The following is a 26056-nucleotide window of genomic DNA, read 5'->3' as shown; positions in this document are numbered from 1 at the left end:
ATTCTAAAGCCTTGTGATTCCTTGAAACGTACTGAGGGGATGACAGCCAGTATTTCCATTAAACTGCAACCTCAGTTCCACGGTGGTTTGCCAATCGTAACATTTTCTAACTGGCACAGGATCCACCCACCTGTTGCCGCTCAGGCCCGGGAACGTCCTTGAAATTTTCTTAGGCAACCGTCTTGGCCCTGGGGGTGTTATTGTTCCAGACGGCGAAAACACTGAAGGAAGTCTGGTTACTTCATTTTCAGCGGCACAGACGTTGTTTTTGCGGCGGCTTGTTTATTGCGGTGCGTGCACGTTCTTCAGCGGGTGAGCCATGAGGGTCCCCAGAGAGGCGACCCGGCAAAGCAGTGAGTATTCTCGACTCCCCTCTCGACACACGGAATCCTGTTTGCAGAAAGGTTTCTTCCTTGGGGGGCGGAGAACATGCTTTGGGGGAGCAAGCGCCCACCCGGCTTTGGTTCAGCCGTTTGGTTCAGAGAGATGAACAGACGGTCCACGGATAAGATAGTTTCCTGAGGGACTGTGCTGCCCACGAGACGCAACGGGAGTGCAGTGTGACCGGTGCCTGTGAGCAGGTGAACAAGGTGATGAAATCGGTTAGATGTGTCTATTCTACGCGACAAAAATTCTTACGAACATCTATAGATACATATTTGAAATGTCCTGTAATACGCCTCTGCTTACAATCATTACACACCTTGAAAGAAAACAAAATCAATGTCAGGTGAAAATTTTCTTGTACTTTGAAAACACTTTTTTTTTTTTTAACGGATGGATTGACTCAGAGCGTCAGTAGGGGGAGGGGCAGAGGGAGAGCAAGAAAGAGAAGCCCCGGCAGACGTGGCGCTGAGTGTGGAGCCCTGCATGGGGCCCGATCTCACGACCCTGAGACTATGACCTTAGCTGACGTTGAGTCTGGCTCTCAACCCACTGAGCTCCCCGGGTGCCCCAGATATACTTTGTACCTTGACATGCAATGATTTCTTTTTCTAGAAAAAGAAAAAAAAAAGCAAACATTTGTTAAAGCTCTTCATTATTTTGGAACTGGCTGATGCTCATCAACCACAAATACACCAATTTTTTTCTTATTGGTATTTTGTTCTCGAATTTCTTACTGCCTGTATTTAACAAATGGCTGATATCTTCATTAGAATCCTTGCATCTTGAAAGAGGAAAGAAAACCACGAAACCTAGAGGCTTCAGGACAAAGGGAACATGTAGATGCAGGATTTATCCCCTTGGTAGCTCTTGGGTTGACAGTGCCAGTTAGAGTCTTTGACTCGCTGATGCCTCCTCACTAAGAATCTTTGCCTGCAGCCATCAGCGAAACAAATCATAGGCATGAGAAAACTGGTTTCAACTCCGGAAGTATTTACCAAAGTGCCATCTTTGGTGTCTTCTCACCAAGGGGAGTTACATGGTCACAGGCAGCATTAACAGCATTCCTTCCTCCCTTCCCTCCCAATAACGTAAGATGAAGGTAGCGCTAAGACATAGGTTGATGGCAAACGTCGAGGGCATTATGACACCAATGTATAAAGGTTAATTAATCAGTGAATTGTGACTGATGTAGGGCCAGAGAGTCATTGTATAGCCTGATGTCATGTAAAAGCAGTTTTTATTTGGGGAGGATTGTTTTGGTTTCAACCTCATCTTTTCTCTAATTCCTGCTGCCCACCCTCCTGCGGAAGGCACATGATATGGAAACCAGGCTCATATAACAAGATTGTGACTCTACTTTGAAACAGGTGCCTTGAGTTCTTCTGTATCTTAGGGTACAAACCATGTGTGATTTATCTGTCAAGAGGAGCATGGATTGCTGTTCTACTTGTGAAATATAACGTCCCCTGCTCTTTAAAATTTTACCGAAAGAGCCAATCATGGATGTGACGCCAGGCCATGGCCTTTGCACAGAACTTAGCCCTTCGTGGTAACCTGTTGTCTTATGGTTTGGTTTGGTTTCTGTCTGGTTCTGCACTGAAAAATACCCCATGGAGATTTGCACCCCACCCCTGGCATTTCCACGCAGCATTTTGCCCATCTTTCGGAACAGCAGACCCACGCACAGTCAGGTAACGCTGCTGGATTTTTATGTGCAAAGGCACTATTGACTTCATAATCTCCTTCTTCCCGTAAAATCATGGCTGGTCCAGAGGATCTCTTCAGCCCAGAATTGATGCAGAGGTGGGGACAGCTAGATCCCCCTGCTTCTTGCTTTTTCTCTGTTGGGACTTTGGAATGCATTTTCTTCTCGGGATCCTCTGTACCGTTTTTAAAAAATTCCACGACCCCATTTTTCATCATAAAAGCCAAGACATTTTGCAAGTGGGTGGTGAAAAGCTCCCAGGTAGCCTGCGAGGATTGGAGGACAAGAAGGCACACCTAAAAGGAGTGGGCGGCCCCATTGGAGCAACATCTCCAGAGGGGGCTGGGTTCCTTCCTGCTGACACCAAGCCAGGGCTCCGCAGACACTCGGGGGCCACACCCTGCTCTGCTGCCCGTCCCTCCAGCTGCACCTGCTGCACCTGCGTCTTGGGGACTGCGTCCAGCCTCATTCTTAATTTTCACCAGGTTTCACTCAGCTCGCCAGCAACCTGCTGAAGGCTGAGGTGGGAAGGAAGGGGAGGAGCGTGCACTTGGGGCAGGTTGGCTGGTTCCTCCTTGGGAGGTTGAACTCCACGTCCTTGCAGAGCTTCTCAGTTGAGGTCGTGGGCTTAGGGGAGGAGTTCTTTGCCTCTCTCCCTTCTCTTCCCATTTCTTCCTAGTCCTGTCTTCTTCACCTCCACCCCCACCATCAGATCTCCATCCCAAAGTCAGAGGGAGGCAGTCAGGGTGGAGTCCCATCCAGGAGAGCACAGTGGCAGCCTAGGGGCAAAGTCCGGCTCTTTCAGCCCCTCTTGTGTCCTCTTCACAGCCACAGAATTTCTCCCCAGTTCAGAACATTCCTACCTGAATAGAGCCAAGACCTGCTCCCCGCCCCTCCTTCTCCCATTATCGTTGCACACACACACACACACACACACACACACACACACATGCAGAAAGTGTCTTTATCTGGTGAGCTGGCCCTGCGTCTTCCTTGTGGCTGCTCTTCACAAGGATTCTTCCTTAAGGTTTCTTCTGATTTCCGGTGTCTCCATTCTAGGGTCAAGTTCCTTTATTCCAACACCCCTTGTCCAGGAGCCAGGCCACCCCCACCCCTCTCATTCCCAGAAATACATTTAAAATTTTTTTATGTATTTATGTTTAAAGATTTTGGTTTTTTTTATCCATGAGACACAGAGAGAGACAGAGAGAGAGAGAGAGAGGCAGAGACACAGGCAGAGGAAGAAGCAGGCTCCCTGTGGGGAGCCCGATAGGGAACTCGATTGCAGGACCCCAAGGTCACGACCTGAGATGAAGGCAGATACTCAACCACTGAGCCACCCAGTCATCCCGAAATGCATTTTTAAAAAAATCTTTCTAGCCCTCTCTTTGTCCCTCGTCCACCGTGGCATCCAGTGGCTAGACATAGTGCCTGTGTTCATCACGAACTCTGGGAAAAACTGGAGTCCCTTTAAATATAGGGCAGTGCACAGTGTCAAGAGACCAGGGCCCAGCGACAGCCCAGCGCTTGATTTGCAAAACATGGGCTGGCACTGTGTACAATCTGTGTATTCACAGATTACAGAATTATTCACCCAAACTATTCCAAGATGGTGCATAGGGATGTGTGTGTGTGGGGGGGGGGGCGGGGAGGGTTCAGTTTTTTTGTTGCTTTTTAGTGTCAGGGGTAGAATTTGCTGATTCATCAGGTGCATACAACGCCCTGCGCTCATCCCACCTCGGGCCCTCTTTAACACCCATCACCCAGTGACCCCATCCTCCATGACCTCCCTCCAGCAACCCTCGGTTCATTCCATATACTTGAGTCTTTTAGGGGTGCCTGGGGGGCTCCATCTGCCTTCGGCTCAGGTCACGATCCCCGGGGCCCAGGATCGAGCCCCATGTCGGGCTCAGCGGAGCATCTGCTTCTCCCTCTGCCTCTCAAAATAAATTTTTTTAAGAGTCTCTTACGGTTGCCTCCCTCTCTTTTCATCTTATTTTTCCTTCCCTTCCCCCATGTTCATCTGTTTTGTTTCTTCACTCATACGTGGAAATTCAGAAACACTGGGTGGTTTTAGGGACAGGAGCCTTTGGTTGGACTACCGTATATCCCTGCAACCCTCAGCCGCATGTCACTTTTTCATGGTGCAGCTGATGTTTGACGGTGACCTAGAAAATGACCAGGAATTCCTCAAGCTTGGGAAGGGAAGGGTGCTGAGGGGACCTGTGTGGCCTGAGCAGAGGGCGAGGTGACGTGTGTGCAGCAGGGAGTGACGGAAGCGGAGACCGGGTTAGTACATCCGGATTCATGTCATCGAGCTCGCACGCACGTCGTAGAAGCCAGCTCTGCATATGACACCGGTCCGCGGCGGAGGTGCTACCCAGTGCTCTCGGGTGGAAGGCTTCGCATGCTTAATAAATTAGGGAATCTGAATCTCCTCTTTAATGATTCATGCTTGACATTAGAAAATCAAAGGCTCTGAAAAGTTCTGCAATGAAAAGGAAACATTTAATTTTGTATAAAGGTCAACCAAACTTATTTGCAAGGGACACATCTCCCCCACTAGAACCACCACCAACACCCCCAGGAACAATTTTCTCTAGAGCTGGGGACTTGCTGTTGCCTGCTGTGGGAGCTATGGCAGGGCTCTTAGTTCCCATTGTTTTGCTCCTTAATTAGGAAAGGGACATGGTCTAATTTTTAGCAAGATCATTTTGGAAATGGTTTGTGGAGATGAGAGAGAAGTCAAGAAAATCGTTGCAGTTGTTCCCTCCCAACGGATCTGTCCGAAGACTAGTTTCTCGCTCGAGATGCTTGATGACGTACACTGTGGCCACGGGTTAAGGTTCAAACACCTGAGTGTGGTTGAACGAGCCTCCCAGGGCCGGGCCCTGCCTGTGCATCCAGCTCCACCTCCCATCACCTGCCCCCCTTTATAACCAATTCTGAACCCCCCCCGCCCCAGTGAAACCGGAAAGGCTTGTGCCCTCCCTGCAGGTGTTCAGGTGAGAGCGGTCCTTCTTGGCGTGTCCTCCCTTCACCCCTGGGCAGACGCCCGTCTATGGATTGGTAGTCACCCTGGAGGCCGGTCCCTCTGGGAGCTCTCCAGACCCAGGCCTGACTCGGTGGCTGCACTGCTCGCCCACCCACCCCGGTCCTGTATAGAGAAGGTGGCTCCTTGTGCACGACCTGCGTCTCGCAGGCTGTGATTTACTAGGTAAATTTCCAAACTGCAAACACGTTTTAGGCTACATCGCATGGCTCATCAGTCTAGACTTAAGGGCTGGCACCCAGCCTGCCATAAGGTGGGTGTCGATGTCATTTGAGGGAATGTGATCATGGAAACCGCTAGAGAAAATGGACAAAAAAAGGGAAAAAATTCAGGGGCATTGCAGTAGTTGGAGTCAGAAGGTCTTGGTGACCTATGGAGTGTGGAGCCTAAGGGACCCCTGAATCGGGCTATTGAATACTTCAGGAGGAGGGGTGTTGGTGGTGGAGGAAGATGAATTCCATTTTAAGCCTCTTTATATATATATATATATATATATATATATATATATATATATATATATATATAATTTATTGAGGTATAATTTACATACAGTCGAGTAAATAAATGCATAGATCTCCACAACACAGACATCTTGAACAGATGGAGTATGCTAAGCACGAGATGGCTGTAAGACACCCAGCTGGAGGTGGTCTGAACATGGTCGGAAGTGTGTTCATGTTGGGGGGCCTGGGTGGCTCAGCAGTTGAGCGTCTGCCTTTAGCTCAGGGTGTGACCCAGGGGTCCTGGAATCGAGTCTCGCATTGGGGTCCCTGCAGAGAGCCTGCTTCTCCCTCTCCCCCTGCTTGTGCTCTCTTTTCTCTGTCAAATAAATAAATAAAATCCTTAAAAAAAAAAAAAAAGAAGTGTCTGTGGAAAGAGAAAAGTTGGCACTGGAGATTGAGCACTGGGGATCCTTCTGAGAAGCGGCCTTGGGGATGGAGAGGAGTTGGCGCCATGGGGATGAGAAACCAGAGGACCCAGTCTTTGACCTAGATGATCAGATAGGTTCGGCCAGCCCCTCACAGAGAGTCAGTCACTTCCTTGAATGAGTGATGAGGTGCCTATCCCCAGATTATGGTCTGCACATACCACATACCAGGAAAGAATGCTAAGATAAACAAAAGTGACTCATAGCCTAACATGAAAACTGAAAATTGCCAATAACCATGCCACCTAGGAGCTTCCTGAAGCAGCAGAGTCATTTTCTAGTTAACCCATTAGGCAAATAAATGTTCTTGGTTGGAGGTTGGCATTCATTTTCTCTCCAAGTATACTGCATTTAATTAAATGTATAGGAAAAAAATCTGTTGGCCTAAGGAATTATGGTAGTGTGGCGGGAGGAGCTCTAATCTGGAAGTTTAGACATCCTGGGTTCTTTTTTCCAGCTCTCTCTGGAAAAAGAGATCTCGTCTAGGTTGTCTTGACATACGGCAAGTCACGCAGCCTCTCGGACACTGAGATCCTTCTTTGGCGACCTATAGAAAACTTTAACCCTGAATCCTGTATTTAGTTAACTCCTTTTTTCCCCCTCTTTTTAAAAAGATTTTATCTTTTTTTTTTTTTTTTTGAGAGAGAAAGAGAATTCAAGCATGAGTGGGGAGGAGAGGCAGAGGGACAAGTAGACTCCTGGCTGAGTGGGGAGCCTGACTCGGGGCTTCGTCCCATGAGATCATGACCTGAGCCAAAATCAAGAGTTTGCTGCTTAACCAACTGAGCCACCCAGGCACGCCTGCTCACCTCTTCAACAAATTTTTATTCAGCTTCTACTCTGTTCTGGCTCTGACCTGGATAAGAATCCCTGTTTTCACAACTCTTTTCCGTGACCCCTGACCAGATAGCCGTCACTTTCAATTCAAAGCATGTCCTAATTCTTTATGGCAGAGGATGGAAAAGTAAAGTGGACACCACTCAGGTTCATATATATATATATTTTTTTAATTTTTTTATTTATTTATTTTTTTTATTGGTGTTCAATTTACTAACATACAGAATAACCCCCAGTGCCCGTCACCCATATATATATATATTTTAAATTTATTCACAAGGGACACACACAGACAGGCAGAGATATAGGTAGAGAAACAGATCACCTGCAGGGAGGCCAATGCGGGACTTGATCCCAGGACCCTGGAGATCATGACCTGAGCCAAAGGCAGACTCTCAACCCCTGAGCTCCCCAGCTGCCCCCCAACTCAGGTTCTTTATAGGAATTTTGCTCTTAAATTCAGATACCTGGGCATAATTGTATTACTCTGGTGAGGCAGGAGAACCACTGGGATTGGAGCTGAACAGAGCTGGATTTGGGTTCCCATTCTGCCACTTACCAGCTTGTGACCTGGGGTCAGTTGCTTAGGTTTTATGAACTTCATTTTCCTCATCTGTTAAATGGAAATAATGCTACCTTCTTGTTTTGAGAAATAAGATGATGCACATGGAAATGCTTGGCGCTTGTCTTCCCTATTATCCTAGCAAGTAGCAATTGTCCATGTCTTTCTTCACCTCAAATATTCTAAATATCTAAGCCATTTGCCTGAGCCACGACTCAGTTTATAAACAGTTATTGGAATTTGGAGGATCAGAGTGATCCCATTTGCTTCAGCATACCCTTAGCAATTTCCATTTCATTTCAGACTTGAAATCATCTTCACTTTCTTTTTCTTTTTAAAGATTTGTTTATTTATTTGAGAGAGAGCATGCAAGCATAAGAGCAGGGGGCAGGAGTGGGGAGGATGGCATGGGCAGAGGGAGAGGGAGAGGAGAGGAGAGAGAAAATCTCAAGCAGACTCCTTCCTCCCCCTGTCTCTCCTTCTCTTCTTTCACCCCCTCTCCTTTTCTTTCTTCCCCAAACTTATCTCAAGTATTTTTTATATACCAGGTCTTGTGCTAGATCCTTAACCCCAAAAGAGCTTGTGTTTCTTTCTCCTTGGACGTCCTTCAAAGACTCATCTCTCTCTTGTCTTTCTTACTCATCTCCTTACCTTTTTTTTTTTTTTTGCTTTGGTTCTTCCTTCTTTTCTGCCTCTCTGTTTTCTCCTTTTGAAGGGGTCTTTGTTTTATTGGTAACCCAAAACCCAGCTGTGGTCTCCTTGGTCGACGAGGTCTAGTTATTATTGCCTTGAACTCCTCATTCCATGCCCTATGGAATTGCAGAGCCCTTCCCAATTTCTAAAAATTCCCATGGGATGCGGAGGGGCTTTTATTTTCATGGCTACCTCTGACTCCAAACACTGAACTTCTCTTGAATTCGCTTGGTTGACAGGCCTTTTTATTATGAACCCAGTCCCTTGCTGAGTTGATCCTGACATAAAACTCTGCTTCTTGATTTGATTTCCACAAAAACAAGATGAAAAAACACTTTAGTGGATTGAACAGGGCCCTCCCCTCCATTCATGTCCACTTGAAACACCAAAATGTGAACTTATTTGGAAATAGGTTCTTTGGATATGTAATTAATCAAGTGACGATGAGGTCGTATTGGACTAGGTTGAGCCCTAGATCCAATGACTGATGTTCTTATAGGAAAAATAGAGGGCATTCAAAGATACACAGAGAGCAAGAAGGGTGAATATGAGGCAGAGCTGGAATGACGTGGCCACAAGCCAAAAAGCACCTGAGATTTCCAAGAGCCATCAGAAACTAGAAGGGGTGAGGAAGTGATTCTTCTCTGGAGCCTTCAGAGGGAGATTGGCTCTGCTGACACATTGATTTTGGCCTCTGAGCCTCCAGAAATGTGAGAGAATGAATTTCTGTTGTTTTCAGCCAAGTTTGGTACTTTGCTACACAGCACCCATGGGAAGCTAACACAAACACTACTTTCATTGGGTGTGTAGTCAGCTTTACCGAGGAGTTGAGTGAGAGGGGAGATGAGACAGAGGAATACACACTTTAGCTCTGCTGTTTCACTGGCTCCCTCTTCCGTGCTCAACCTGCCTCCGGGTCCCTTCTGCCCACAAAGTCCCCAAACTCCAAATCCACTTAACCCTATGATGCAGAAGCCTAGCTCTCAAACTCAGACCCCAGCTGGCCATTCAGACCAAAGTCCTTTCTGGTGCTCAGCTGCATGAAAATACGTTGCAAGGACTAGCAGCCCCTCTCAGGAGGGAGGGGATTGAAAAAGCCACCCCTATTCCCCTTTTGGGAGACATTTCTTTTCCATTTCCTGTTCTTCAGTCTGCTAGAGACAGTGGGGTGGCCTTCTTTACCTGCACTCACCCTTAGAATGCTCAGGGCATGGGTTGTAGAAATCAGAGGGATTTTTCCATCTGTGAGTCAGTGGATGCTGTCCCTGGCACCTTGGAGAGACAAGGAATGCCAGAGGATGTCCCATCCTTGGGGAACGTTCCAGAAGACTGCCCTTAGTTTTCCTTCTTTCAGAGCTCTGTTCAGCTCTGATCTCTCCCATATTCTAATAACAATCTTTTACATTCCACTTCTTCCTCTTTTCTCTCTGTTTCCTCTTCTGTGTGTCTACTTTTTGAGAGCTTTAAAAATTCTGTCACCCTTAGTATTCTATTTTTTCATGCTTACAAATTTCCAAGACCTGTGGGGCAGTATTATTTTTTTTCCAAATTTTCATAGGGAATAAGGAAAACCAAGCCCAGAGGTAGAGTAAATTGCCCCAGATCAACTGTGTTTAAGTGACAGAGCTTGCCATGCCTTTCTCAGAGTGGTGGTGAGGCTCAGCCATTAGCCTGGAAAAATCCATTTAATTTAGACTAGCCATCTCCTGGTTAGCATGAGAGCTCTGGATCCATAAGCTTGGTTTCCTTTAGATGCTCTCTGTTTTAAGAACTGATTTCTAGCCTGATTTTAAATTAAGTTTATTTAATGATTTGAAGAACTCTGTGTTTTGACTCTGGTTTCAGAGAAATATTCTTACTAGGTTACACGAATATTTTGAAATTCAGTCCTTACTTTTTTTTATTCAATAAAAGTTTGCACAAACAATGCATCCCACAGGAGAAACTTATGCCAGATAGCAGATGTTTAACACGTTTGCTTCAGATATTGGAGTTCATGGCCTCTTGTGCTTGTTAAACCAAAAAATGTAAAAGCACAGAAATGATTTTTAATATCTGCAAGTGCTGCAAGGCCAGGCTGGATTCTGGGCAATTGCAACATTTCAACAACATTTTAGATCACAGGTTTTTCACGTGTGTATTTGTATGTATGTGTGTGTGTGTGTTTGTGTGTGTAGAATTTTTTTTTACACAATCCAAGCAGACAGTTCAAAGAGGGGAAGCATAAGCCCTTTAGTTTTGACTCAATTTCAGTTCATTTTGGTTGATCTCTGCAGAAATGTTAAAAAATTTCCTTTTCTAGTTCTGATGTTGACTCTGACTTGTAATCACACAGCTGGGCCTGCCATTGATTAACCAACCATTTATCGGTAAGTCTTGGGTTTCAGAATGCCATCATACTGGTAATAGCCCTCATCTGCTGAGGACTGACTGTGCCAATCATTATGCTGTGTGTTTGCTCGCATTCTGTCATTCAACCTTCACACCCATCACCTTCATGGCTATTATTTTGGTGTCAGCCACTCCCCTCTTAGTGGGCTAACCATCTCCCTGCCATTTCCACTCAACCCAACAGCTGGAGTGATCCAAATAAAAGTTAAATCTGTTCATGTCATTGCTCTACTCCAAAACTTCCAATGGCTTCTCAGCCTATTCAGAATAATAGCAGAAGTCTTTACAATGGCTCATGCTATCTCTTTTACCCTGAACCCTACCTATGCTCCTCTGTCCTTGGTTTCTCCTTCTTCCTCTCTTTCTCTTGCTCCAGTTGCTCTGGCCCTCTCACTGCTCCTTAAATATGCCAGGCAAGTTTCTTCTGTATGGTTCATTAGTACAGCAGAGGTTAAAGCACACATATAATATTATGTCTATGAAAGTAGGAAAATAGAATAATAATTTATTTCAAACAATTAACGATAAGATAGTGCTCTATTGATGGGGATTTAAAAGAATACCTAAGGCCCCACAAGAACTTGTTTGTTTTTTTTTTTTTCCAACAATCTTTGCTGTAGGAAATTTGGCCACCGATGTTTTCCCTTATAAATGGAAGAAGTCAAAGTTAGTGGGCAAAGCATTTTTATCCCAATAGCATCCACTTATTATTGGGAGATTGTTTCATTTTCACCTACTACACGATGTTAAGGGTTAGGAGTGTTAAGTTGTAGACACCTAGTACCTGCAACTAACTTATTGAACCATTGAATGAGTAATGATACCCCGAAACTAAGGCCCCCTTGAATAGGTGGAAAATCAATAATTTCGGGAGATTTGTTTCAGATAATTGAGAATATACCTTTTGAAGCACTAAACCTTTAAAATAATATTAGTCATTCTGATGGATTTTAAAAATAAAATATTATCCACTTTCTTGTCTTGGTCGCTTAACTATGCAATGTGTAAGGTTTTACTTGATAATGACTTAGGATTATCATTATGGACATGGTGGCTACTCTCTGCTGTATTATAATACAATGTATAGATCTGTTTGCCCCTATATGGAATGGCCCCAGGCAATGGTGTTTCTTGAATCCTCATGTCTTCCTTGTAAAATTTTATGATAGGCATTTAGGAAGGGAAAAAGGAGTCACAAATGGGCAATTTCCATCCTGAGAGTTCTGTAGGAGCCTTGGCTGTGATGATGCCTCCTCAGAAGAAAGGTTAAGTTTATGTGCTAATCATAAGTGAAATGGCCTTGGATCATTTTAATAACCACTTTCTTCACCATCATCTCCATCTTGTTGCTTCTGCAATAGCTCTAACAGCTCCAAAGTATTGGCCACTTTCGGAACTTGGGACCAGAGACACTTTGACACACTGTTTGAACCAAACAGAATAACCAAAGAGGATGGATGGGTGCTGGGCACAAGTTCCATTTACTTCACATCTTGTTTCTAGGAAGCTTATAGGAAGTTACAAAATTGTCATTCAGCCCAAAGATCCACTTAACCTGCCAATGTAAATCTTTATACATACACTCCACTATTGTGAAGTGAACTTAATCATTTTAATTCACACATAGTGCTTTAGTTTACAGAATACTTTGATATTTTTTCTTTCACTCATTGAATATTTAATATCTATACCACTGTCCCATACTTTATGGTTTGACATTAGAAGTGCAAAGATGAATATGCCCTGTCCCTCTTTATTTTCTTATTTTGATCATCATAATGACCCTGAGAGGTTGTTATTATTATCCTCATTTGCAGGAAAGAGATTGAGGCTCAGGGAGGTTATTGCACTGTCACAAAAAAGCATGAAAGCCAGAATTTAAACTCAGGTCTTCTGCCTCTAAATCCCATGTTGGTTCCCCCCACCCCCAGCCCCCAGTACCTTCTGCTTTAAACAAATACTGAGAGGCAAACATGCAAAGCAAATTAAAATGTATGCAAATCACAATCAAATGAACATACCAAAGACCCAGCTCCAAAGAATATTGTAGAGACCCAGTTTTTTTGAGAATTCATGTTAAGTGCCTTGTTTTTGGGTGACAGAAACTACACATGTGTTCACTTAGACAAAAGATGTAATTTGTGGATTTATAACCAGTATGGCTTATGTACTAAAACAGTGGAAAAAAACAGGGTACATCTTCCCTTGGGACTGAATGCAACCAAAAAAATCTAGTGCCTTTGAAACTTCTTATACCATCTTTACTTCTCTTGGAATATCTATATCATTCTCCTTTATTATATGTTGACTTTTCCCTTGGAGATATGGCCACCAAAGGATCTTCTGTCACTAAAAAGAGGACTCTCTGCTCCTTCCTGGTTATGGTTTGAAAAAAAAAATTCTAGGGAAAGATTCTGATGGATGTTCATTGGGTCAAGTGCTTCTTGTGAGCCTGTCAACTGACTGGAGGGGGGGGAGGTTGTGGGATGACATCATGGGAAAATATAGCAGTTACTGTGAGAAGTACATGTTTGGAGAGGGACAGGGTGGTTCTTATGATCAGAATATAAATAGATATCCACTTTGAGCACCCTAAATTTAATCCACACATGTATTTTTTCCCCAAGAACTAACCTATTCAATTTTGGGAAAATAAATATTTTCTGGACTCCATCTCAACACTGTACTGTGTTTAAAGGAATTAGCACAATGCCAACAGGTATGAGCAGGAAAAACTCTTGTAGAAAAGTTAAAGAATCCTTGTTACATTTAGCCAGTCCTGCGTAAAGAAGGAAGGCAGAATTTAGAGATGGCCCAGAGCAGTGAAAGCAAACTAAAGATAGGGAGATGGTGACTCTAAAGAACATAGAGCACGACAGTCCCAAAATGACATTGATTTTCAGGCTTGGATGAATCTTGGAGGAAATAGGAGGCAGGATGTAGAAACTCTTGGAGCTAGGAAGGTTATCACTCCTTTGGCTACTCTTCTCATTTGAATAGGTAGATGCAGGGAGAAGTAATCTGCCCAAGGCACAAAGCCTTAATTATCTTATCAGTAAAAATAATGACACCAACACTTGTTTATTCAGGGAGAGTATTCTTCTGAGGGAAATTGGGATAAAGTTACCAGAAATTGAACAGTACATTTTTTTTTTCCTGCTGAGCCAACCTTTGCCAGAGAGTAGGTATAAATATGTAGATGGAGGATTAAGGGGAGACAGGTGATAAAAATGGAAAATGCCGGGGATCCCTGGGTGGTGCAGTGGTTTGGCGCCTGCCTTTGGCCCAGGGCTCGATCCTGGAGACCCGGGATCGAATCCCACGTCGGGCTCCCGGTGCATGGAGCCTGCTTCTCCCTCTGCCTGTGTCTCTGCCTCTCTCTCTCTCTCTCTCTCTGTGACTATCATAAATTAAAAAAAAAAAAAAATGGAAAATGCCAGGAAAGGGGATAAAGGAAACGTTCTAACTTAATGGGTTTAGAAAGTATACTGTAAAGCCCTCACGATCTGTATAAAGCCAGTTTACTCAGGACAGTCCTAATCCTGTGAATCTTTTCCTGGTTTTCATATGCTGGGGTTGGCCACAACCTGAGGGCTGTCCCATGTAGCTGACCCTCTTTTCAAAAGTCTTAGGTCAGTGGAGTGGCCTTCCCAACATCAATTCTGTCCCATAAGTAGTAGCAGTCAGGTTTGGGGAATTGACTTTAACTGAAAAGGCAGCCCTTTTTAATCAAAATGTTATCTTACCCTCCATGCCAGTCACTGGTTCAAGAATGAGCAGGCCACCCAGTTCTGGCCAAAGAGATAGGAAGAGACATTTGCTGGCATTTGGAAAAGTTGATCTTTCAGGAGCAGTTTTGGGGAATTCATTCTATCCTCCTTATCTGAATTGGAGAAACAAGGTCTGATTGTCCCTGGAAGCCGTTCTACAAATGTGATGGAAGTTGATTTAGGATAAAGCTTACATAATCTAGAGCAGAGCAAAGAGAAGGGAAACATTCAATGATACACCATGGGATTGCTAAAGCAAGGAGTCCTATCTACCTTTGCACTTGCTTTTGGGTTAGCCCTCCTAAGATGTAGAGGCTTAAAACAAGAACATTTTATCATTATTTAGCTCCCGAACACCATATGGGCAGGGCTCAGTGGGGAGGGCTCATCTCTGCTCCACAAGGTGTTGGCTGGGGCAGCTCAACTAGCGGCTGAAGGATCCATTTCCAAGATGGCTCAGTTGCAATCTGAGAGTCTTTACTCTTGGTTCTTTCTGTGTGGGCCTTTCCCTGTGGGTCTCTCCACAAACTGCTTTGGTTTCCTTAGAGCATGGTGGCTGGATTCCAAGAGCAAGCATCCAAAGACAGCCAAGGAGAAATTGTACTGTTTTTTATGATCTAGCCTTGAAGGTCCTATTTCCGTATTTCCACATTCTGTTAATTTCCAGAGTATTCTCTTGGTCAACCAGTCACTATGGTTAGCCTACCTTAGGGAGAGAGGACCTAGAGCCCAACCTCTGATGAGAGGAATTTCAAAGAATTATGAGCATGATTTAAACCACCATACAAGTTAATCTATTTCTTTATTTTTATGACTGTTTCAGGGTTTTTTTTTTGTTTTTTGTTACTTGTGGCTGAAAGTATTCTCATTGGTCCAGTTAGTGTCGTCTCAGTGGCTGGTAGCACAATGTCCTCCATCAACAGCTTTCAGTTACAATGCCAATTGTAGCACAGTTTCCAATAATTTGTTACTAGCAATTTAATACCAAGATTTTGAAACTATTTACTTATTGTTCCCTTTTCTTTTTTTGCAAATTGGAGCAGAATCAAGGTTACCACTATAATAGCAGAAGAGTCATTTATTTTAATTCTAGTAGACATCTCTAAATGGGTGATAAATGAAAGGAATCAAAGCAAGGATATGGTACGGTGGAAGGATTATTCTAGGTTAATCTAGAATAATAGAGCTATTGGCCTGGCTGCCTCGTTTAGTAAGATTTGGAGGGAACTCTAGATTGTCTGTTCAGGGTCAAATTCTTTTTCTTCTCCAGTAAGCTACAGCTAAGCTAGTGAGGTTAAAGACTTGTGGTCACATTTTATATTCTCATTCTAGTTCTGTTAGTATTTCTATGGGCAAGGAAAAGAATAAAGGCATTCTTCTTGGTCATCCGCATTGTCCTGCCCCACAATGAACTCTCATAAAGCAAACTATGGTTAAGTGTCTACTGTGTTCTTAGCACTTTGCTAGGCATTGCATAGATCAGGATAAGATGTGGTTCTCTAGGAGCCTGCCAGCAACCTGTGCCTTGTGTGTGGAAAATCTGAGCTGAGCTTATCAGATGGCTGGAACCTGGAAAGGGACATTTGGGCCATGGGCCCTGACCTCAAAAGTCTGGCAGAGTTGTCCTCAAGGCTGCCATTGTGGAACTGGGTGCAAACTGCAGCTCTGAGGGATTAGAGACTCCAAGAAGTTGGTTAGGATGTGCAGGAGAGCAGAAAGAAGCAGTCTCCAGAAGATGAGGGGCAAAGGGGTGTCTGAGCTGCCTTGTGTCCTGTCCTTCCTGGGGCTATTTGCTTAGATTCCTGAAAAAGTATATTCCTTTGTTTCCTTGCCCAGGGTACCATGCTCTGTCTTTTACTTGAACTAATTTGAGTGGGTTTCTGTGTCTGGTAACTATCAGAGCTCTGGCCAGAACAAGTCAAGAATTTGTAGAGGAGATGGCAATTTCAATGGGCCTTGAGTCGTGAATTGGATTTATGTAAACGCAATTCCTATGTCTGGACTTCTCAGTTTGCTGACCAATCCTGTGATTTAATGAGAGGAGGTTGACTTTTAGAGTCACACACAGCCTTAGAGTCAAATCCCAACTCCTTCATCACTTCCTTGTGATCTGGGAAAAGTTACTTTTCCATAAATTTGAACAATAGTCCCCACTCTGCAGGGCTGTTACAAGAATTATATATATATATATATATATACACATACACACACACACCATTACACAGTACTTGGCATATGATAAGTCAGCAGAGAACAGCAGCTATTATCATTCCAAATATATTTGGATGGGAAGAGGGAAGTCATTTTTAACCCTGTTCTCAGTAATGCAAAGTGGTTTTGATTGAGGCGTTTTATATTTCTCCACATTTTTAAGTGGTTTTATATGTGAAGCATATGTATATGTTAAGTACACGTATAAGGGTGCAGGCATGTGTGCCTGCGTATGTTTGGTGAGGGTGTTGTTTGTTCCCCTTGGCCCCCTTTGCCTATTGAAGTTGTATTCACTATGTTCTCGGACTAGTTATTGTTATTAATCAGACATGCGGTATGAGATGAACAGGGGTGGTGAGTTGGTCAGACTGCCAAGCAAGTTCATGTTTTGCAGGAAACGCCAAATTGTTTCCTTAGGGGATGTTTTTCAGGAGTGGGAGAGTATGCTTCACTGGCCCTCGCAGGCCCTGTCCTGTCCCTAGAGTGTTGTCACCTCACAGAGTGATACAATAGCTGTTTAAAAGCCAGTCATGGAGCAGTTTTGCTTGAAGTGTGTTCTCCTGGTTGTTTTTCTTTTTCCTTCTGGTAAGTGAAGCTCACATCAAATAGGAAATGGATTGCAGACCTCCCACATTTCCTCAAAAAATATCCCAACTTCATCCATCCCCTCATAAACTAGAAGGGTGGGGGAAGCTAGCAAAAGGCAGGGAGTCATGGGGAAAGAAGGAATGCCTGAAAAAAAAAAAAAAGACTGTAAAGCGTTTTGAGGACACCTCCCTTTCCACCAGTGTCTCTAATTTATATAAAGATCAATGCATACTTAACAAATTAAGATGCAACTGTCATACGAATACATCTTTGGACATGTGGTTCATCTGCCAACCACATTTATTCATGAATTCTCCTTATGGACTTGGAGCAATTTTAAAGAGAAGGAAAGAAAGTCTTGGCATCCTAAACTGCCTGGGGATTTTGCTGGGCACATGAGTTTTCCTAAAACTCTGATGAAAACAAAAATCACAAATGATAGCCTTCAAAATTTCAGATGGCGAGTTTGAGTCGCACTTGTAAACAACCACTAATGTTCCGATGTAGTCTTCCAAAGAGTTTTTAAATTTTTCTTTTACTGCTGTGACAAATGTTTAAATTTTATGTCTGACCAAAAGGATAGAAAATGTCAAACAGAACTTTACTGGGTGTGTGAGGCTGAATCCTCTTATTGACCACTGGCCACCTTGTGACTTGAGATCGGGTGCTGGGCACACTGGGTCTGGAAGTCTGGGGCCACAGAGCGGTAGGGGCACCTCCTTCACGTCCCCACAGAAAATCATGGTGGGGTGGGTATGTCAGCAAACTATTGGTGTGTAATAGTCCTAATATGCCAGGACATAAAATGACAATCCTCTATTATTTCTCATGTGTCCTGATGGTCAGCTGGGGATTAGCTCATCTAGTCTGGGCTTAACTGGAATGACTCTGCTCCGTGTCTCTCATCCTCCTTGGACCAGCCGGCTGGCTCAGGCAAAATCTTCTCATGGCATTGGCAGAAGCACAAAAAGGCAAGCAGAAATATATGAGGCCTCTTCAGCTAAGCTCACAACTTTAACACTCTTAGTTCTGTATCACTTTATTGGCCAAAGTAAATCAAATGGCTGAACCCACATTCAAGGGGCAGGGAAATATATTCCTCTCCTTGAGTGGAAGGAAATTCAAAGTGATGGCAAACTGGATGGGTACAGTCTGGAATGAAAAACTGGGGTGAATACTGTAATCTACCACAGAGAAGGCCTATGACTAGGACTGTACCCTGGGTGAGCAAAACCAGCTTGTCTGCAACTGTGACAGGCCAGTCTGCTCTGTGGTATCGATGATGGTCATCATAACTTTTTTTTTTTTTTTAAAGATTTTTATTTATTTATTCATGATAGTCACAGAGAGAGAGAGAGAGGCAGAGACACAGGCAGAGGGAGAAGCAGGCTCCATGCACCGGGGGCCCGATGTGGGATTCGATCCCGAGTCTCCAGGATCGCGCCCTGGGCCAAAGGCAGGCGCCAAACCGCTGCGCCACCCAGGGATCCCATGGTCATCATAACTTGAGGCTATTAACCACTCAGTATTTCTCCTAAGTCCTTTAATTTTGGTTCCACTTCCCCCACCCCACCCAGGCAACCTTCTGATTTCACTCAGCTTTCCATATGGTTGTTTCTGTGGGGTGTAGGATTGGGACCATAAGATAGAAATGTCTGGGACCTACCATGATTCTATTCCTCATGCTATATTCATAGACAGGCCCTATCAATACTAATAGACCCTAGTGTCTAGTTTGGTCCCTAGTGAGCTTGACTGAGACTTCTTCTTCAGCAGAGTTTAACTTATAAAGCTAAGGGGAAAAGAAGCAAGTTTCTAAGCTTGGAATGAGGAAAGTCAGCTTCCATAGTACAGTAAAGTCATACTTATGAAGCCAGTGGGCTTCTAAATAAGTACCCTGTCTTGGGGAAACCTCCACCAGTGTGCAATTTTACCCACATGTTTTGTAGTCCTATATATAAGACCAGCACTTTTTCTTTCATAGGGGAAGGGAAGAAAGGTACAATCCATGTAATCTTCTTATTGGGCAGCCAAGTACATGCATGGCAAATCATAGGGCTGCAATCTGAGAAGCAGAACCATTTGAGTATTACTAATATAAGAGTAAGATCTTACAGAATTATGGGAGAGAATTGGGAGATAAAGGTTTGGAAGTGAGACTGAAGGATCAAAGTCTAACCTGTCTCCAAGAAGACCTGATGCAGGTGAACGTAGAGAGTCAGAACTCGCAATGCATCTAGAAAGCTGGGCATGCTTAGCCACTCAAGAAGAATCCACAGAAGAGCTGTGGAAAAGTCTTTGGACAGCTGTCAACCCGGTAGGTCCTCAGTCAAGCTTTGGACATGGGCCTGGGATTCAGGTAGTCAGCAGGGCCAGTGGTTAGGAAGAGGAGCAAGACATGGGAAGTAAGGACACGCTGGAACCTGACAGCATCTCTGTTTTTCTGCCACTGTGATTATGGAAATCTTTCAACAGTAAAATCTCTGTTTCATTTATACTTTCCAAATCTTGTTCAAATTCCTCTTTTGGTCATTCTAACAAAGAACCATATATAGAGAAAGAAATTTTGGAAAACGTAGCTCCAGCTTAAGCAAGTTCATGCAGTTTAAGCCATTGTAGATGGAGCCCAGGAGAATGCTGAGCCATTCACTTTAGGTTTGAATCATTTCTTCCAACTTCACAAGAAGTAGGGATTTAGATGTTTCTCTGCTTTGTTCAGTTAGTCTGGGGGCATTTGTTCTGGAATCCTGAGGCAGTTTCACATGATGTGCTCCACCTGTCTTTCATCCTCTTTGGACCAGCTTCCCACCCAGGTGAGTTGATGTTGTTGCTGATAGAAAATCCTTTTTTTTTTTTTTTTTCCTGTTTGGGAGTTTGGAGGAGGAGGACGGTAATGTGTTGGGGAAGTGCTTTGGGGCAAGGGCATTGAGAAAAGAGGCTTTCATCATTCTAGGTCTCAGTGGAGCATCTTTGACCAATCATTTTCCCACTGTTATGTTAGCTTTACTGGGTACCAATTAGGAAAGAAGAAGATGGGGGAAGGAAAAGAAAAAGGAGGAAACTCACCCCACTGCAAACAGTCCCACTTATTCAGCATGTGTCCCAGTGATTAGTACATAGCCTCCCTGGGGAGGTAGTCAAGAGCCTTCAGAGCTTATCTTCTCACTCCTATGTTACATCTTTCAACAAACAGTTGGCACTTGAATAAGGCAGGGTTGGGGATAGGATACCAGCCCCTTGAGCTGTCAAACATCTGGGTCTAGCTTAACTACTCCCCTAAAGCTTAACTACTAACAGTCTACTGTTGATTGGAAGCCTCACTGATAACAAAGTCAATTAAGACATATTTGGTATGTCATATGTATTATATGCTATGTTCTGATAATGAAGTAAGCTGGAGAAAAAAAATGCCATTAAAAATCATAAAGGAGAGAGAATACATTTATAGCACTGTACTGTAAAAAATTCATGTATAAGTGGATCTGTGCAATTCAAGCCCATGCTGTTCAAGAGTCAACTCCATGCTCCATTCTGAGTGAGGCTGGACTCACCTAGAGAAAGTATTCAAAGAGCAAAGAGATTTACAAGGGCTCGTAAAGATGATGAAGATGATGTGATGAATCTGATTCTGTGCTAGCTTTCAGGTCAAGAGGTCAGCATTTCAGGATTTCATTTATTTGTCTGAGAGAGAGCATGCACCTGAGCAGAGGGAAAGGCAGAGGGACAAGGAGAAACAGACCTCCTGGAAGTCTGATGCGGGGCTTGAGCCCAGGACCCTGAGATCATGACCTGAGCCAAAGGCAGCCACTTCCCTGACCGAGCCACCCAGCCACCCCAAAATGTCAGCATTCTGACCTGGTGGCCACCTGAGAGAGCTCAAAGAGCTGCGCATCATAAGGATATTTATTTGTCCACTTGGGGCGAACTTAACGTCTCTGTGACCTTAGTAGCTTTGCTAAATTTTCACATTTCATGTCTGCCATGCAATGCCGAGAGCCGGAGACAGCAGTTTTCTGGTGTCTGAACCCGTATGCCATCATTTATGGTGGGGTTAATCCAGGTAAGGAAAACTGCCTGCTGGGAGAAAACATCCCTACATGTTAGTGTTTCACACCATAAGGTTTATTTTTCATTTATATCACAATCCGGTCAAGGTTAGCGGGTGGTGGGGGGAGCCTTGGTCTTTGAAGTCAGTCAGGGACCTGGACTCCATCTGGTCGCAGTTTTGGCTTTAGCAATGGTCTAGTGTGGTCCAAGAGCGGGCAGAGGGAAAGAGTGGGGAAAGGCTCAGGAGTTCTTAACAGCCTAGACCCAGAAGTGAAACTCTACCTCTGTTCAAATTCCATTGGTGAGAACTGGCCGCAGGTATGGGAGAATGGACAACATAATTTAGCTTCATGTTCAGGAAAAGGAACGGAAGTTAGATGAGCATTCGAGGCCCTGCTGAAATGTCACTTTCCCTCTGAAGCAAGCACTCGGGACTATTCCTGGTGCACCACAGGTGCTCAAGATCATCAGTTGTACAAAGCACATGGATAAATGAGTAACTATGTACAGGCTTCTGTTTTTTAAGGCGGAAAATGAAATGATTTTGGGGGAAGCAGAAATCTGTCTGCCATCCCTTTTTACTCGTATGACCACTTATATTTGTGGAATTTCTTCACAAGTGCTCTACAAGTTCATATTCTTTTAAAGATTTTTTTTTCTTGTTCACCTTCTATGCATCAGGTGGTCTGCTAGGTGTTCAGAAAGTCATAATTCCTGTCTATTGGTAACTCAAATAGAATGCGTTTAGTTGGAAGAGGGATAAGACGCCAACAATCGCAATTGTTGTGTAGATGCTATGACAGAGACGTGGATGCATGGTGGGTGGAGTGCTGAGGTAGAGTCCCCAATTCACTCTGGGATGGGTGTTACAGAGTTTCACTTTTCATACTGCAGCTGAATGAACAGGAGTTTGTCAACTGATGACTCACAAAATAAGGGTGAGTGAACAGTCATGCAAATTTGGCAAGTTAGGGAACAATTAATTCTGAAGGTCAAAGTGTGTGGTAGGGGGAGTGGAAGGTGGGGCTGAAGAGGTAGGGCCAGACTGAGTCACCTAGCATTTTATAAAGAGCACTAAAGGAAGGATGAATAAGAAGGGATTAGGACAGGGATTAAGTGATTTGTCTCTATCAGATGAAAGAATAGAAATAGCAAACTCTGAGCAGAGTGTTATCCACATCAACCCAATTATCGTTTTCTCCTCAGATCTGCTTCAAAGAATAGAGGACGTTAAACATTAAAAAGCCGTTAATGTTTAACATTAAAAATCAACAAACCAAAGCCACTCGGAATGTTGCAACACAAAGAGAGGCAGACTGTAGGCTCCGTTCCTATGAGGTAGCCTTGCCTCCAACACACAACAGGAAGAAGGTCCATTTCAAGGAAAACACAACAAATGGTTTCATTGTTTTCAGAGAACTGCATCTGTCAACAGGAGTGGATTCCTCTAAGAAGGCCTTTTTACATGGAAGATGGACAGAAGCAATGAACAGTTCAGCCAGTGCTTTCTCTTGGGACTTCTCCATCCGTGGGGAGGTTGTTGAGCTTGTTCAGTTAGGGAACCAAGTTCTCAGTCCAGTTTAATAGGTATTACTGAGCATTCACACGTTCACTCATCCTTTGTTCACTCAGCACATGCAGATGACACCTCTGTGCCTTGCACGATGATGTCTGGGTGCAGGAGACGAAAAGAGACATAAAGGTCCTGGACCTTGATAACTAACACATCCACCTAGAGCTTGCGGGCCGAGGAAGTGCTCTACTTCAGGGTGTGAGGTAAAAGAAAATAAATACTGGTCTCTGCCCCTGGCTCCTGGTTCAGAGCTCCTAAAACCCATGTAAATTTCCAAGCCATAAGAGCACAAGGAACATCTTTCGTTCTAAAGGAGTGACTCTGTGTGGGCTGCTGGATGGCTCCTGGATGAGGGCTAGTCACCAGAAAGACCAAGCCACAGATTAGAAACTTGGAATTTCCCACCTATTGCCCTCCTCCCCCTAAAGAGGACAGAGTGGCTGCAAATGGGGTTAGTAAGTGATTACGCCTATGTGAGGAAGCATCCATAGAATCCCAATAGTGTGGGGTTGGGGAGCTTCCTGGTTGGCAAACACACTGAAGCTGGAGGGGTGGGACATTCCAACCCCACGGGGACAGAAGATCCTGTGTTTGGGACCCTCCCAGACCTTGCCCTATATATCTCCTCATCTGGCTGTTCATCTGTACCCCTCATCATATCCCTTAATAAGCTGGTAAAAATAAGGAAGCGTTTCCCTGATTTCTGTGCCATGCCCTTGCAAATTGATTGAGCCCGAGGAGAGGGGTCACTGGAACCTCTGATCTATAGGTCAGATGCACAGGTGGTAGCCTGGGCTTTTAGCTGGCACATGATGTTTGGGGGGTGAGGTGCGGGGAGTCAGTCTTGTGGAACTGAGCCCTGCACCTGTGGGATCTGGTGCTCTGTCTGGGTAAGGAGGGTCAGCTTTGAGTTGAACTGCGGGGCATCTAGCTGGTGTTGCAGAGAATTATGCCATGTGGGGGAAACCTCCACACACTTACTTGGTGACCAGAAACATCAGAATGAAAGTGTTTTGCACAAGGAGTAAAGGAGACACAGGGGCAAGAAAACCACAGGAGGAAAGAATGGAGTTTTCCCCTACAACAGGTGGGAAATGGAGTTTTTCTAATACAAAATGTCAGGGAAAATATGTATATTCTTTTCCTCGCGTGACCACAGCACATCATACACATATATGTACATCCCTGTGCACACACACATATCTTATATAATACATATTTAAGAGCCTTGGAGTCTGAAGTCCAGAGTCAATCTTGATTCTATTCTTGGGCAACCACTATTTGTTTGAGTCTCAATATTTTCAACTGTAATACAAGGACAATAACAGCTACATCATAATTGTGAGGGTTAAATGAGATGACTCACGGGAGCGCTTTGTGTAAACAGTACAGGACTCTGCAAACATTGGTAATAGTGAAATTATTGAAGGTGGATGTACGAGGACTTTCAAGCAGTGTTTATCAAAGTGTGTACCTTGAAACACTAATGGCCCAGGATGGCAACAGTCATTTCTCAAGAAGAAAGCTGTGTGGTGCGTAGGGGAGGCAAAGTTTACAGTCACCCTTTTAGGATTTCTGGGGGGGCACCAAGAATTAGATTGACACAGATTACCCACAGCAAGCCATGCAGTTTTACATGTACACAGCAGCCCTTGTCAGAAAATGAGGATCACAAGCAGTGGGAGCTAAACATTCATATACTGAGTTGGACAAAGTGTCCTAAATAGTGAGAAAGGGGCTTGAGCTGAGGCAGCTAATGGGGAAGCGACTAGGAAGGTTTGTGTGTGTTGATTTCCATCGCCGGCGATTCCTGTCTCTGGTGATAAGAACGCTTCTTCCCTCCTGACATAGGGAACATATTTTTCATTTGGGAGTTTCATCTTCTGCTTTCAGGAAGGAAAAGGAAGGTCCGAGTGATCTTGTATCTGCTGTTCCTCAAGGGCTTTTAACTTTAAATAACCCTTATGCTAAAGTGGCGTATTTTGGCCTGCCACCCTTCAGGTCAAATGAACTTGGCACCTAAACACAGTTCTTGGGCCTGGAAGTGTGCGACTCTCACGGAACATAATTATGCTGTGTCTCTTTTCCCGGATGAATTTGCTCTCAGTGTCTACACCTCCCCTCCACTCCCATTCCAGCATCTCTGGGGCCTCAGAACCCACCTACCCACTCTGAGAAAGACTGTACCTTAGTGTATACCTCATCAGCCTTTCAAACCCCGAGCCATTCATTCATCAACGGATAATCCAGGCATTCGCTCAGCAACTCTCCAAGAACAATGCTGAGACCCCGCCCGTGGGAGGCTATAGCAGGGAGGGCCAGGGGATTCCGGCATAGTATTCGGTATTCGTGGCCAGGCCTCCCGCAGATACCTTTAGGATCCCTTCCAGCGTACCTGTGGCTGGCAAGGTGGTAGTAGAAGCAAAGCCACAAGAGGGGAGAGAAGCAGGCTGATTCTTTAGCAATACAAGGCAGCCAAGAAAAGGTTCTTCAGTTTCCAAGAAAAGGGAGCAGCCTCTGGCAAGAAAGACTGTTCCTTCCTCCCTATACAAAGAAGTCCATCAGGCCAGTAACTTTCCCCTTCCACCTCTTTTCGTTTTCAATCTCCTCCCCCCTCCCCCCCACCCCCGTGGGAGCCTTGCACTCTCAACTCAGCGCGGCTCCAGGTAAGCCTTTCCGGACCGAGCAGCCCAGGGTAGGGGAAGGAGAGTGGGCCGGAGGGCGCAGGCCCAGCGCGCCCAGGTCCTCGGCGGGGAGGCCCCCCCCGCCCCCGGCGCGCGCCTCCCGGGGTGCTGGGCGGACCTGCGGGGCCGGAGGCGGGGCGCACCTGCGGGGGCGGGGCGGGCCTGCGGGGGCGGGGCGGGCCTGCGGGGCCGGGGGCGGGGCGCACCTGCGGGGGGCGGGGCGGGCCTGCGGGGCCGGAGGCGGGGCGCACCTGCGGGGGCGGGGCGGGCCTGCGGGGCCGGGGGCGGGGCGCACCTGCGGGGGGCGGGGCGCGCCTGCGGGGGCGGAGGCGGGGCGCACCTGCGGGGGCGGGGCGGGCCTGCGGGGCCGGGGGCGGGGCCGGGGGCGGGGTTGCCTGCGGGGCCGGGGGCGGGGCGCACCTGCGGGGGGCGGGGCGGGCCTGCGGGGCCGGGGGCGGGGTCTCCGGGCGCGGCTGGCGAGGGCGAGGGCGAGGGCGAGGGCGAGGGCGAGGGCGAGGGCGCGGCGGCCCGGGGCTGGGCGCCCGCGGGAGGCGGCGGCTGGGTGCCCGCTGCGAGCAGGAGGTAAGCGGCCTCGGCCGCGCAGCGCCGCCTCGGGCCGTGGGGCGGG

The 26056-nt window shown here is 45.5% G+C and overlaps 1 protein-coding gene across 4 annotated transcripts in view; it reads left to right on the top strand.

The window, feature by feature from the left end:
* Positions 1-206: 206 nt before the first annotated feature.
* The window catches only part of TC2N (tandem C2 domains, nuclear), a 71088-nt gene continuing 45238 nt past the window's right edge, over positions 207-26056 (top strand). For 3 of the 4 annotated variants that reach the window (XM_038544111.1, XM_038544108.1, XM_038544112.1), the window contains exon 1: positions 25924-26010. The gene's annotated coding sequence lies outside the window, so the exon portion shown is untranslated. Of the gene's footprint in view, positions 354-25923; positions 26011-26056 lie in introns of those variants that run through there. The other variant, XM_038544109.1, reaches the window with a different exon arrangement.

This window comes from Canis lupus, chromosome 8 (genome assembly GCF_011100685.1).
Source record: "Canis lupus familiaris isolate Mischka breed German Shepherd chromosome 8, alternate assembly UU_Cfam_GSD_1.0, whole genome shotgun sequence".
In the NCBI taxonomy this organism is placed as follows: Eukaryota; Metazoa; Chordata; class Mammalia; order Carnivora; family Canidae; genus Canis; species Canis lupus.
This window is presented reverse-complemented; position numbering and strand designations above follow the sequence as displayed.